The sequence below is a fragment of the Musa acuminata genome, unplaced genomic scaffold (assembly GCF_036884655.1).
Source record: "Musa acuminata AAA Group cultivar baxijiao unplaced genomic scaffold, Cavendish_Baxijiao_AAA HiC_scaffold_1072, whole genome shotgun sequence".
Taxonomy (NCBI): Eukaryota; Viridiplantae; Streptophyta; class Magnoliopsida; order Zingiberales; family Musaceae; genus Musa; species Musa acuminata.
In genome coordinates, this window is record NW_027021286.1 from 496,916 (window position 1) to 509,181 (window position 12,266).

Consider the following 12,266-nt stretch of genomic DNA (forward strand, 5'->3'; position numbering starts at 1 on the left):
CCCCGCGCGCCCCCCCCCCCCAATCGAGGCATGCCACGGGTCTTCGAGAGGGCGAGAGGCATGCCTGGGTCGGAACGTTGTGGATGTGTCGATTGCTTGCGAGGTGAAGTTGGATCGGCTCGTCGTGAGGTGGTTCTGCGATATTGGTGGGTCGTTGGTCCGAGGACCGAGCTATGTGATTTGAATAAGAGACTAGTGTCGAGGGCCGAATAACTGATCTCAGGCTCAGGTTTTTTGTCGGCGAGTCGCAAGTCGGGAATTGCTTTGGAGTATTTCGATCAAATAGCTTGTGTCGACGTGGTTGATGAATCCGGGCCGGTGAGTCGCGACTCGGGCAACGGGCCGTTGTCGCAAGTCGGGAATCGATCTGGAGTGACTCGAGGAACGAACCGAACCGGCGAGTCGCAAGTCGGGAATCGATCTGGAGCGACTCGGGCAATGAATTGAAAGGGCGAGTCACAAGTCGGGAACCGATCTGGAGTGACTCGGGCAATGAACTGGGTCGGCGAGTCACAAGTCGGGAACCGATCTGGAATGACTTGGGCAATGAACCAAAAGGGCGAGTCGCAAGTCGGGAACCGATCTGGAGCGACTCGGGCAATGAACTGAAAGGGCGAGTCGCAAGTCGGGAACCAATCTGGAGCGACTCGGGTAATGAACTGGGCCGGCGAGTCACAAGTCGGGAACCGATCTTGAACAACTCGGGTAATGAACCGAAAGGGCGAGTCGAAAGTCGGGAACCGATCTAGAGTGACTCGGGCAATGAACTGGGCCGACGAGTCACAAGTCGGGAATCGATCTGGAATGACTCGGGCAATGAACTGGGCCGGCGAGTCACAAGTCGGGAACTGATCTGGAATGACTCGGGCAATGAACCGAAAGGGCGAGTCGCAAGTTGGGAATCGATCCGGAGCGACTCGGGCAATGAACTAGGCCGACGAGTCACAAGTCGGGAACCGATCTGGAACGACTTAGGCAATGAATTGGGCCGGCGAGTCGCAAGTAGGGAACCGATCTAGAACGACTCAGGCAATGAACCGAAAGGGCGAGTTGTAAGTCGGGAATCGATCTAGAGCGACTCGAGCAACGAACTGGGCCAGCGAGTCACAAGTCGGGAACCGATTTGGAACGACTCGGGCAATGAACTGGGCCGACGAGTCACAAGTCGGGAATCGATCTGGAACGACTCGGGCAATGAACCGAAAGGGCGAGTCGCAAGTTGGGAACCGATCTGGAGCGACTTGGGCAATGAACTGGGCCGGCGAGTCATAAGTCGAGAACCAATCTGGAACGACTCGGGCAAAGAATTGGCCCGACAAGTCGCAAGTTGAGAACTGATCTGGAGCGACTCGGGCAGTAAACTGGGCCGGTGAGTCGCAAGTCGGGAACCAATATGGAACTACTCGGGCAATGAACTGGGTCGACGAGTTGCAAGTTGGGAACCGATCTGGAACGACTCGGGCAATGAACCGAAAGGGCGAGTTACAAGTCGGGAACCGATCTGGTGCGACTCGGACAATGAACTGGGCCGGCGAGTCACAAGTCGGGAACCAATCTGGAACGACTCGGGCAATGAACTAGGCCGGCAAGTCGCAAGTCGGAAATCGATCTGGAGCGACTCGGGCAATGAACTAGGCTGGCGAGTCGCAAGTCGGGAACCGATCTGGAGTGACTCGGGCAGTAAACTGGGTCGGAGCTGGTTCTGGAGGGAGACTCGCATGCGGAGCCATTCGCCATGTGGCGCGCCGGGCGGGGCGGCGCTGGTTTTGGCGGGGGATTATGTCACGTATGGAGCCATTTTCCACGTGGCATGCCAAGCGGGGCGGCACTGGTTATGGCGGGAGACCTCTTGCTGTGAGTTGCCTTTTGGCGGGAAATATTAGGTGACGAGGTGTTTCTGGCATGATCGCCGAGACCGGCGAATCTGGGAAATCTAAGGAGTCATGATGGCTTTGAATGTCGCGACTGTCTCTCTCCTTGGAAAGCTCAATCGTCACCCTCATGGTGGAGCGGCATGCTCTTTATAAGCTCCTTCCAGAGGGGTTTTCACCATTTTTGCTCAAGTGCTGTCACCTTGCTTGGCCGTCGTAGCCTTGTTTGCTTCTCCGTTCAGCGACCCAGCTTCTCCCTCCCTACTTCGAGGTCGGGATGTCTTCGCCTTCTTCTTCGACTTCTTCTTCTTCTAGGGGTGTGCCTCTAGAGACCGTGGGAGGTTCTGACGTGCTTGCTAGTCTCAAGTTGTGGCATGATGTAGACTCGGTGGTGACCGAGGAGCTTCTAGGGGAGCTTCGGGATCGTTATTGCATCCCGGAGTGTTATGGCCTTATTGCCCCTCGGTCAGGTCAGCGGTCGTATGATCAGTTTCCCCAGGGATTTGGGCTGACGGTGGGTGCCCTTGAGGTGGGGCTGCGGTTCCCGCTTCATCTCGTTATAGAGGATTGCCTCCGTACATGGGGTATATCGCCGTCTCAGATGGCGCCGAACTCCTGGCGCTATTTGGTGGCATTCCTTGGGGGATGTCGTGCGATCGGGATATAACCATCTAGGGCTCTATTCCTGACCTACTTTCGACTGTGTAGGGGGCGAGGTGGTTATTACCTGACCGCCCTCCTTCTAGCGCCAAAAATGTTGGTGGATTTATGCGCCGTGGCTGATGAGTCAGCACGGCCTAGTTCACGGGGCAATGTCGGGAGTCTCTGGTCGGTTGAGCTGTCTTTCGAGATCGATCGACCATCACTTTGATCATCGGCAGCGGGGTTTGATCAGCGCCTTCTAGCCTGCGGATGACAGCTTCCCTGCAAAAAAGACCGTCATCGGGTGTCTTCCGACTTTGGTCCCTCCGACAATTTAGTCAGTGGCGGGCTGGATGATCTTTTTTCTCCCCCTTCTCCCTTATTTGGAGGAAGATCTCGGTACGAGATGCGTTCAGCGGGAGAGGCGGGGGCTTCGAGAGCAGCAGCTCGGGTCGGTCGGGCCTCCGTCGGGGTTGCGCTGGGACTGCTGAGGTAGCATTTCGGGATTGTTCGACCCTTGGCCTCTTTCCGTCCACACGCCTTCCTTCCACTAGTACTTCGGCGGCAACGTACTGGTTGGCGCGCTGGAGCATCTCAGGGATGGTTGTTGGGGGTTTTTCGATCAGCAACCAGAAGAACCTTGAGGGCTTCAACCCCATCAAGAACGCCTACATGATTAGAGAAGGGTGAGCGTCCGGGAATCCGCGGATTTCAGTGGCAAAACATGCCACGAATTGGGAGAGTGTCTTGTCCTTGCGTTGGGATAACACAAGCAGGGTGGCCATGGAATGCCTGGGTCGCATGCTGGCGAGGAAATTCTGCTCGAACTCCTTGGCGAGCTGATCGAAGGATGAAACTGAGGACTGGCGTAGCCGACTGAACCACGCGCGTGTTGGTCCCCTGAAGGTGGTCGGGAATGCCTGACACATTAATGCATCGGAAGTGCCGAAGAGGGCCATCTGAGCTTGAAACGCGGCGACATGCTCCGCAGGGTCGGAGCCGCCGTCGTATGTCTCCAATGCTGGCAGCCTGAAGTTGAGGGATACAGGCTTTTCTTGTATTTCCTGAATAAAGGGGGATCCGCCCGAGCCACCCTCGATTAGCTAGCTCCGTGACTTCTGAAGCTCTCGCTGGAACTCGTCCAGGCGATGGTTGACCCGGGATAGTTGCATTCTGAACGAGTCATCCGCCGAGTCGGATGATATGGTGTCAGGCTCAGGGCGGGGCGATGTGATTTGGCAGGGCACAAGTGCACTCTGCTCGGGCGATCCTCTCGGGCCTGTCGTTCTGTCTCGGGCTTCTCCTGTCCCGACTTGCTCCTTGGCCGGCCTTTGCCGGGTAGGGTCGGTCGGGGTAGTTGCCAACTGTACGATCTGGGGGATGAGTGGGACGAGATTCTGCATCATCCCCGCTATTGCTTGTACTTGCTTGGTTAGGCTGAGAAACGCCTCGGGCGTCACGGTCGAGGGTCCTACGGTAATTCCGGGGGGCGACAACCGTGGGTCATTAAACAAGCGCTAGTAACGATCTGGCGTTGAAGCTGAGATTCCCCCGTCTCTGAGGATGGGGAGGTGCTGATCTCTGGGTCCGGTAGACGGGTGACCGATCGATGGTTCTCCTTCTTAGAGGGCTCCCGTGAGATGCTCCTGCGACATGGCCCTCCTTCTAGCACCAAAAATGTTGGTGGATTGATGCGCCGTGGCTAATGAGTCAGCACGGCCTGGTCCACGGGGCAATGTCGGGAGTCTCTGATTGGTTGAGCTGGCTTTCGAGATCGATCGACCACCACTTTGATCGTTGGCAGGGTTTGATTAGCGCCTTCTAGCCAGTGGATGATAGCTTCCCTGCAAAAAAGATCGTCGTCGGATGTCTTCCGACTTTGGTCCCTCCGACGATTTAGTCAGTGACGGGCTGGATGATCTTTTTTCTCCCCCTTCCCTCCCCAGGTCGGATGCCGGCCTGGGGTTTTTATACTACTGTACGAGGGTTGACCGTACGCGAGCGTAGCGACCGGTTCTCGAGAGGTGAGGTGGGAGTAATAGTTCCGGAGGCTGACGAACCGGAGGAGGTCGTCGCGGAGAACCGGGTCGATGGCGAGGGTGTCGAAGGTGGAGGGGTGGGAGAAGGGCGCGGGGGACCAGGGGTTACGGTGGTCGTCGCCGAAGACGACAGAGCGGTTGGTGTAGAGGCGGCGCTCCCGGGCCCGGAGGCGGATGCGCTCGGCCTCCGCGAGGACGTGGGGGATGTACTGGGAGCGGACGGCCTCGCGGTGGCGGCTGTGGAAGGAGAGCTCGAGGTAGCGGTGGTCCGAAGAGAGGGAGCTGCTGCGGATGGGGGAAGAGGAGGCAGAGGCGCGCTCCACGACGGAGCTCCACCGGAGGGGAATGCCTTGGAAGGAGTCGTGGGTGGTGTGGTAGGAGGGGAGGAGGGAAGGGGCAGTCGTGGCGCTTGGCGAGACGGACGACGCGGGCGTCGTCGAGGCAGTGGCTGCCGAGGTAAGCCTGGGCGGCGCTGTAGAGTTCATTGCTGCAGGAGCCGTCGTACTCATCGACGATGATCTTGAGGTCGGTGTCGAAGCGGGTCATGAGGCCACGGAGGAGGAAGCCGACGAAGTGGTGGAGCTCCGGGGGAAGGAAGTCCCTGTACGCCGTCCGGAGGAACACCAGCGCCGCAAACAACTGCCATATCGAGTTCCATTCCCACTCCAACGCCATCACTTGCCTCTCTCTCGATTCCTCCATCCATCCATCTATCGCCCTTCTTCTCTTATACGTCGCGATCGGGAAGACTGCATTTTGTCATCACGGTCGCGTAAGTGAGTGCTCGATGAGGACGAGCCGGAAGTGGCGGACAGCTGACAGAATCGTGGAACACTGAGATTGGCCACCTCGAGAGACAGTCCGTGGGTACCATTTTGTCGCCATCGCAACACCGCTAGGAACTTTCGACCCAACCCATGTGCACCTGACTCGCCGCCTCCTGTACTTGAGAGACGGCCTCAGCCCGTGCCGAGACTGCAAGTGGAGCGCACGGAGGAAGAATGCCGGTCTCTCTATCTGAGACCGTGCAACGGGGAAGGCAGGACCAAGAAAAGAGCTACTTGCTTGGAGGAGCGAGGCAGCAGCTTCTTCGACGTTGTGGCATCTCTACGGCTGTCCTCGACAAAAGAGAAATGCCAGGATCCACGTCTTAACGCCGCTTTCGGCACCCTCCTCCGTTTCCCCGGTGGACCAACTTTTCATCTCCTTTTGTTCTCGCTGCTCTGCTGAAAGCGTCGTCGGCAGTGGGCTGCGGACGACAACAAAGCATTAAATAACAGGTTAGTGTGGATGGAGAGAGAGAGAGAGAGAGGCACCATACTCGATCAACTTGTTCATTCAATCGGTCGTTGTCTCCAACTCCATTAGCCTTCTTTTGGTTTATTTTTCTCTTCCTTTTTTTGTGTCCGAGTCAAGAAAGGTTGTGTCCACAACAGACGAGGAGAATATGAAGGCTAAGGTAGACTCTTTTGCACGAGGCAAACTGTGTAGGGTTAAAAAGTAACTTAGATGTTCCTATCCTTCTTGGATGACATGGGACCTATAATTTTTGTTAAGGGGCGCAAACAACAAATTAATAGGTTAGGTTCTATTCTATTCAAACACATCCGCATCTGCCACTCTAGATAAGACATGGGCATGACCCTTCATGGATCAATCACGAAGAATGGTTATACGGCTTTACCTTTGAATCTACGTCAAAATGGTCAAAGTTACCATGGAAACTATCACAATCAAACTCCACTATGTATCATTAGACTCTTCAATTCTGTATCCATGTGAAATTAATCTTCCTGCCAACATTTATAATACAAACTCAATAAGAGACCTTCTTTCATGGGTCTCATTTTGCTTTCATAGGGGGCATATCAAAATTGTTCCTTAAGGCTTAAATTACCAAACTTGAGCTACTTTAATTGCAGGAGTAAATTCCAAATGGTAAAAATGGTTTGTATATATAAACGACTATTCAGGAAGAAATTTAGGCACTCTAACCAAACAATCTTATTGATTATTCTAACAAAAGTGAAAACAGCATGATACAGACTCCACTAAGCATCACAAATATACTCTTTTTGCTACTAGTTTTGGTTAAAGCAAAGGTATCTTTTTATTGACTTCCAAATCCATGAAACCATTACAGATAACAAAGCAATAACAAAGATCAAGCAGACAATTTGTACCTATTGCTGCTCGGTTGTGTTATCAAGGCTAGCCAAGAAACTGTACCACGACACAAGCGATGTTGTCAGAACTACCTCTTTGATAGGCCTCCTGTAACAGTTTCTTTGCTGCTTGTTCTGGATCTTGTAGGGGGTTTGACAATAGCTACCACCGCCTCCTGAATTTGGAACCAAATGAAAAATAAAGGGTTCAATCTTCGGAGATGATATTTCAGGTACCTTTTTTTTTTTTTTTTGTTATTATCTTCTTTTAAAGTACCTCATTCGTGACAACATCCCACAATCCGTCACTTGCAAGGATGAGGAATTCGAGAGATCCATCAACCGCTTCCTCCTGCATTCAACAGTAGTCGAAGCAGTCAAAGGCATTACTGTCAGATGATGATATGTCTCGAGTCTTGAAGACAATAACATTGTAGGAATAAAGTGACAGGTCAGAGATCAAACATGAATTTCTGGATCTGCGACAACAAACTGTTTCAGGTGCCTATCACCAAATGCACGAGAAACGGCAAGAACACCACCGACACGCCATGTCCCTGCAGCTACAGTTGATCAGTATTTAAATAACGAAATGATCTAAACTGATAAAAACTGAGGGAGGAGATCAAGTACCAGCCCACATTACAAAGCCCCCAGCATCCTCAATCCTTTGCTCTCTCATCTGTTTGGTCAGGCTTGTGATCCCTTGAGACAGCTATAGCTGCAAAAGTAACAAAAAATAGCGTGAGCCGAGTTCCTAGTAAAGAACTAAACTTTTAAGAGGCTCAATCAATAATTCAATACAAGATTCTGGTGATTGTATTCTATTTCAGATACTGAATTTGTTAAAAACAGAACCTTCAAGCACATCCAGAGAAAATCATCTCCATATTATCGCCATCAAAATAGAGTGATCGGTTTAATTATGAGAGCTCACATCAACCAAGTACCACAACAGGTTGATTTGCCAGGTCTCTGTTGTTCAAAGTACCAAGAACTGGCTTTTGACCATGATGCACGAGGGACAAAAGGTTTCTTTCTCTAATTACCAAGCAATCAGAAGAATTGCCGTTGCAATCTACTGGACGAGCTAGAAGCAAAACTTGCTATATGGGGAACAAAAGACTTTTTTCTCTAAATTATGAAGCACCCAGAAGTTCGTTTGGTCAACTACTCTTATCATGATCAGAAAATTGCTTTTGCAACATACTGTAAGAACCAAGAAACAGAACTTGCAAGTAAAATGGGTGCTCTACAAGAAATTGCCACAACTGTTTGCCTCAGAAAAGGACTTTTTTGCAACTGATGCCATTGAAAAAGCAAGAATCAGATGTTTGTATCAAGAGGTTCATAGAATACATAAATATAGCAAAACTTTTGTTTTAATTGAGCACAAGTTGAGATGTCAAACTCGATTTAACAAAGAAAAAGTGGGAAAAAAAACAACGAAAATTAGAACCACAAGCAGCTTTTTAATATGCTAAATAAAAAATCTTTAATAGTTATAATTTTCAAGATAACTGGATCGAGTGATGCAACAAATTCTAGATTGATTTTTCGACCCAATCAATTGAAATGAGAAGAGATTACATGGATATCTTATAAAGAATACAGAACAACCTCAATGGGCATAAGAACAAACATAAACAACAGGATTCAATGACAACAAGGATGTCAACAGCACCACACAGTACTGTTTATTGTCATTCATAAATCAAACAGAAATTTGAATCTAGTTAGAAGGCAATAATCGGAAACTAAAGATGAGCACATATAGTATAATTGAACCATGAGATGAACAAATGGGCAAGCAAACATCCAAACAAAAGCAAATGGTAGATCACAGATAATGCCTATGGAAATATGTAAAATGTTAAATACCAAGCTCTACATACATGGGGGATGATTTTTGATAAAAATGTGTAAATTTGGCAAGAAAAAATAACGGAGACACAATAATATCTACCTAAAGTTCCATATAAAATATATATTCTTTAACACTGAACAAAACAAATAATGGAGAAATATGCTTATGACTAGCTTCAAGATTAAGGAAACATCAACTTCCATTGTCAGCCTGTTTTGTCATTGGCGTGAATAGTAAAACTCCTAATCGTTGAAGTCTATGATTAGATGGTTTTGACAAGGGTGAATTCCATAATGCAAGAAATATAACCAACAAAATGTGGACTGCAGGATAAAAGACCCTAGAATAATAAATCACACGAATAAAAATCCCATTTGTAGATTTCAAGACATGTCATACATCTAAAGTGGCACCAAAACCTACCATGTATGGCGCTAAATGGAAAGTTCCATCAATTAAGGAACAACACTCGAGCAATGAACAAAAAAAGTGCAATGGATAAGCTGTAAAGACATTAGTATACAATTTCACCAAGAGTATCTAGCTATCAAACCACTGTAGCATCGATAAGCTGTAAAGACATTAAGTGCAATGGCTTATACAAGTAGCATAAAAAAGTGATTATTATTCTTTAAATAATTCTGTGTAAAAATTGGATAACTTAATATTAAGTTTCCAATCCTGTTTAACTTTCTAGTAAACTATTAATCTCCAAAATGTCAGTTCAAAACGAGTATATGCAATACGAGAGCGTGATGAACTTTAGTACCTCATCCATCATCAACAATTTAAATCCTCATTTATCATCATAAGTGTGCAGTTTCAGCCATTTCTGAAGATTTTTTTACAGGTTCAATTCTCCAAATCGAGGCTTAAATTCTGCGAATCCAAACAGGAATATGTTCTCTTTCTCCTTCCAGTATATACTTTTTTATATTACCAGATTTTTGAAGAATCTGAAACTATATGATTATTTGTTTCAATGTGTACAGTACACCGGAGACACAGAGCTACTAAAGCATTTGGCAGGATCAAGAGAAGGCCACAAAACTTTGTTGGTCTAGAACCTACATATATCCTAAGAACCTAGATGTCACCGGAGTCACATTCTAAATATTGCTCTTAAATAGGTTGGGTTGTCAAAATACAGTTAGTAAGCAAAAAATGCAGTAAACTCCATCTAAATTAAGCCGGTTTAGTTCTAGATGAAGTACAGAAATCCATTACACATAATTGATGATAAGAGAACTGATTTCAGGATGTGGGGCCTACCATCTCCTCCTCTACATATGACAGCTCTAGAGTCCCCAACATTTGCAACGAGCAAACGATCACCAACAAGGACAGCTGTTGATGCAGTTGAACCCGCCTCTCGGTTCTGGCTGTTCTCAGATTTCAAATATTCTGCGTCCGTGTGGTTGTATGCATCAGCTGAAGGTAACAGCACAGATGAATTTCATAAGCCAAATATTATATTTCTTTAAAAGCTCTTTCATCGCACTAAATGCAAATCAGCACCACCTATAGCTGATTTTGTATCGGTAATGAACTTTGGATGCCTGAGTAAGTTGCCGAAGAGGTTTTGTTTAACATACTCTGCTACTTGGGCACCGCCATGACCTACACAACCACTCATCAAAGCATCAAAGTCTAACGTTAGGATATTGAATGTATAAGCAACTCTCCACGAGAGAAATTTACCCTAGAAAAGGATTGAAAGAAGCAAGTTAATGAATGGGTTTTCTATGTAAATTTTACCAAAAATTTTCAAATACAAAAGAAAAAAAGATAAGACATTCAAAACATAAACAAAGACAACAAAATACTGCAGAAATTTTACCATCAAAGACCCCAAACAAGCCAACAATTTCTCCATCAACGCTGTCAATTAGCGTCTCATAGAAGTCTTCCATTGAAGATCTTTTCCCTGGACAGCTTGCATACTCATAACCAAACTTCCCATCTTGACTGTCTTGAAAGAAATGAGCATGAGTTTTAATGTTAGATTGACACGCAAGAGTAGGATGTTTCTTTACAGTCTGCTTTAGGCAACATATTCAACTGCAGATTCAAGCACCACATTTAACAGATAGGAAGCAGTTCTATGAGTTTATTCAGCGTAAAAGAACCATGTTTCCCATGTAAGTTCACACATCCATATCTGAGGAACCATCTCATAACTTGTTTGTCAATTATTAAGGATCTAACTAATATTGAATTATTAAGGAATAAATGACTGTTTATACATAAAAAAATAAATAAATCTCTTCCGATAACTAGTTAGTTTGCCTTCGAATTAGAACTCAAAATATATGAAGCGAATGCTAGCATAAGATCAGCTCGAAAATCGCACGACATACGAAACATAAACAAATCTAGAAAAGAATATCGTAAGCCTTAATACGACTTCACAAGGAATAAACGAACGAGACCTGAGTCCTCCCCCGCTGACCGGAGCACCGTCTGCTTGAAGCCCGCTGATGGAGTTCAAATACCCCATCTTCCCTCCGAAATCTTCGCCCCCCAAACAAAGATCAAAGTGAGGGAAGATCCCACCGAAACCACCGAAACAAGAAGGCCGATCCAATCAGCCTGGAAAGAAACCCATGCCCGATTTCCTCACACTCGAATCAGCCGTCGATCCCCACCGCGACCAAATTCACCCCCTGCAATCGACATCCAATACCCCCTCCCCTCCCCCCCAAACGTTTACCACGTCGATCGACGGAAGCAATCTCGAAATCCAAAAAGAAAAGAGGGCAGATGAAGAGATCCTTCACCGAGAGAGAGAGAGAGAGAGAGAGAGAGAGAGAGAGAGAGAGGAAGAAACGTTTCGATCGCTGGCAACGGGGAAGAAACCTCGAGGGAGGAAACAGCGGATTAATGGTGGGGGCAGGCGGTGGGTTTTCTAGAGGTTAAAATGTATGAATGCGCATATGCTTAGGTCTCCATTTGGTACCCTAAATAAATAAATACACATGTCTCAAGAAAAATAACTTTAATTGAGCATTAAAGTATAATTAATTAAGTTTAATTGACTAAATCGAAGATCAAATTAGCAATATATGAGCATACATAACAATGCTATAATAAAAGGTTGTAATAAATCATACATACATTTGTGTGTGACAGGTCACTACTATCTTTTCTTTGCGTGCTTGCATTGCTTATGTGGTTGCCATCACGTAACCGCATGCCATCGTGACACTTGTCGCTTGTTTGGGTGTTCTTTTCGATGCATGATTATTCCATTTCTTATGAGATATATATATATATATATATATATATATATATATATATATATATGATTTTACAAAAGATTTATATAATCGACCCTAAATAATTAAGACTTCAAAAAATTTTAAAAAAAATATTTTTAAAATATTTAAAAGTTATTATTTTAAAATAATAATAATAATTCAACTTCTCTTCTCTTATCTACTAGAATGTATACATAATAGGAAATTAACAAAAAAAAAAAAAGTCTCTTCAGGTTGTTTCGAACAGCTCCTCTTCTTCACCACATGGCCGAAGCGTATTAGAGTAAGGGATCAACGATGTAATCCACAATCCCAGCGATCCCAGTTTCTTGATTTCTCCATCCTTTATACTGTAGGTGTATGCATCTTCAAGTGTAGCGAAAACAAGTAGCGTAGTCGTCGCCACCTCACACAGCATCGTG

General features: G+C 46.7%; 1 pseudogene; it reads right to left on the bottom strand.

The window, feature by feature from the left end:
- Positions 1-6,532: 6,532 nt before the first annotated feature.
- On the bottom strand, positions 6,533-11,283 carry LOC135666070 (probable protein phosphatase 2C 59; annotated as a pseudogene).
- Between the last annotated feature and the right edge of the window lie 983 nt (positions 11,284-12,266).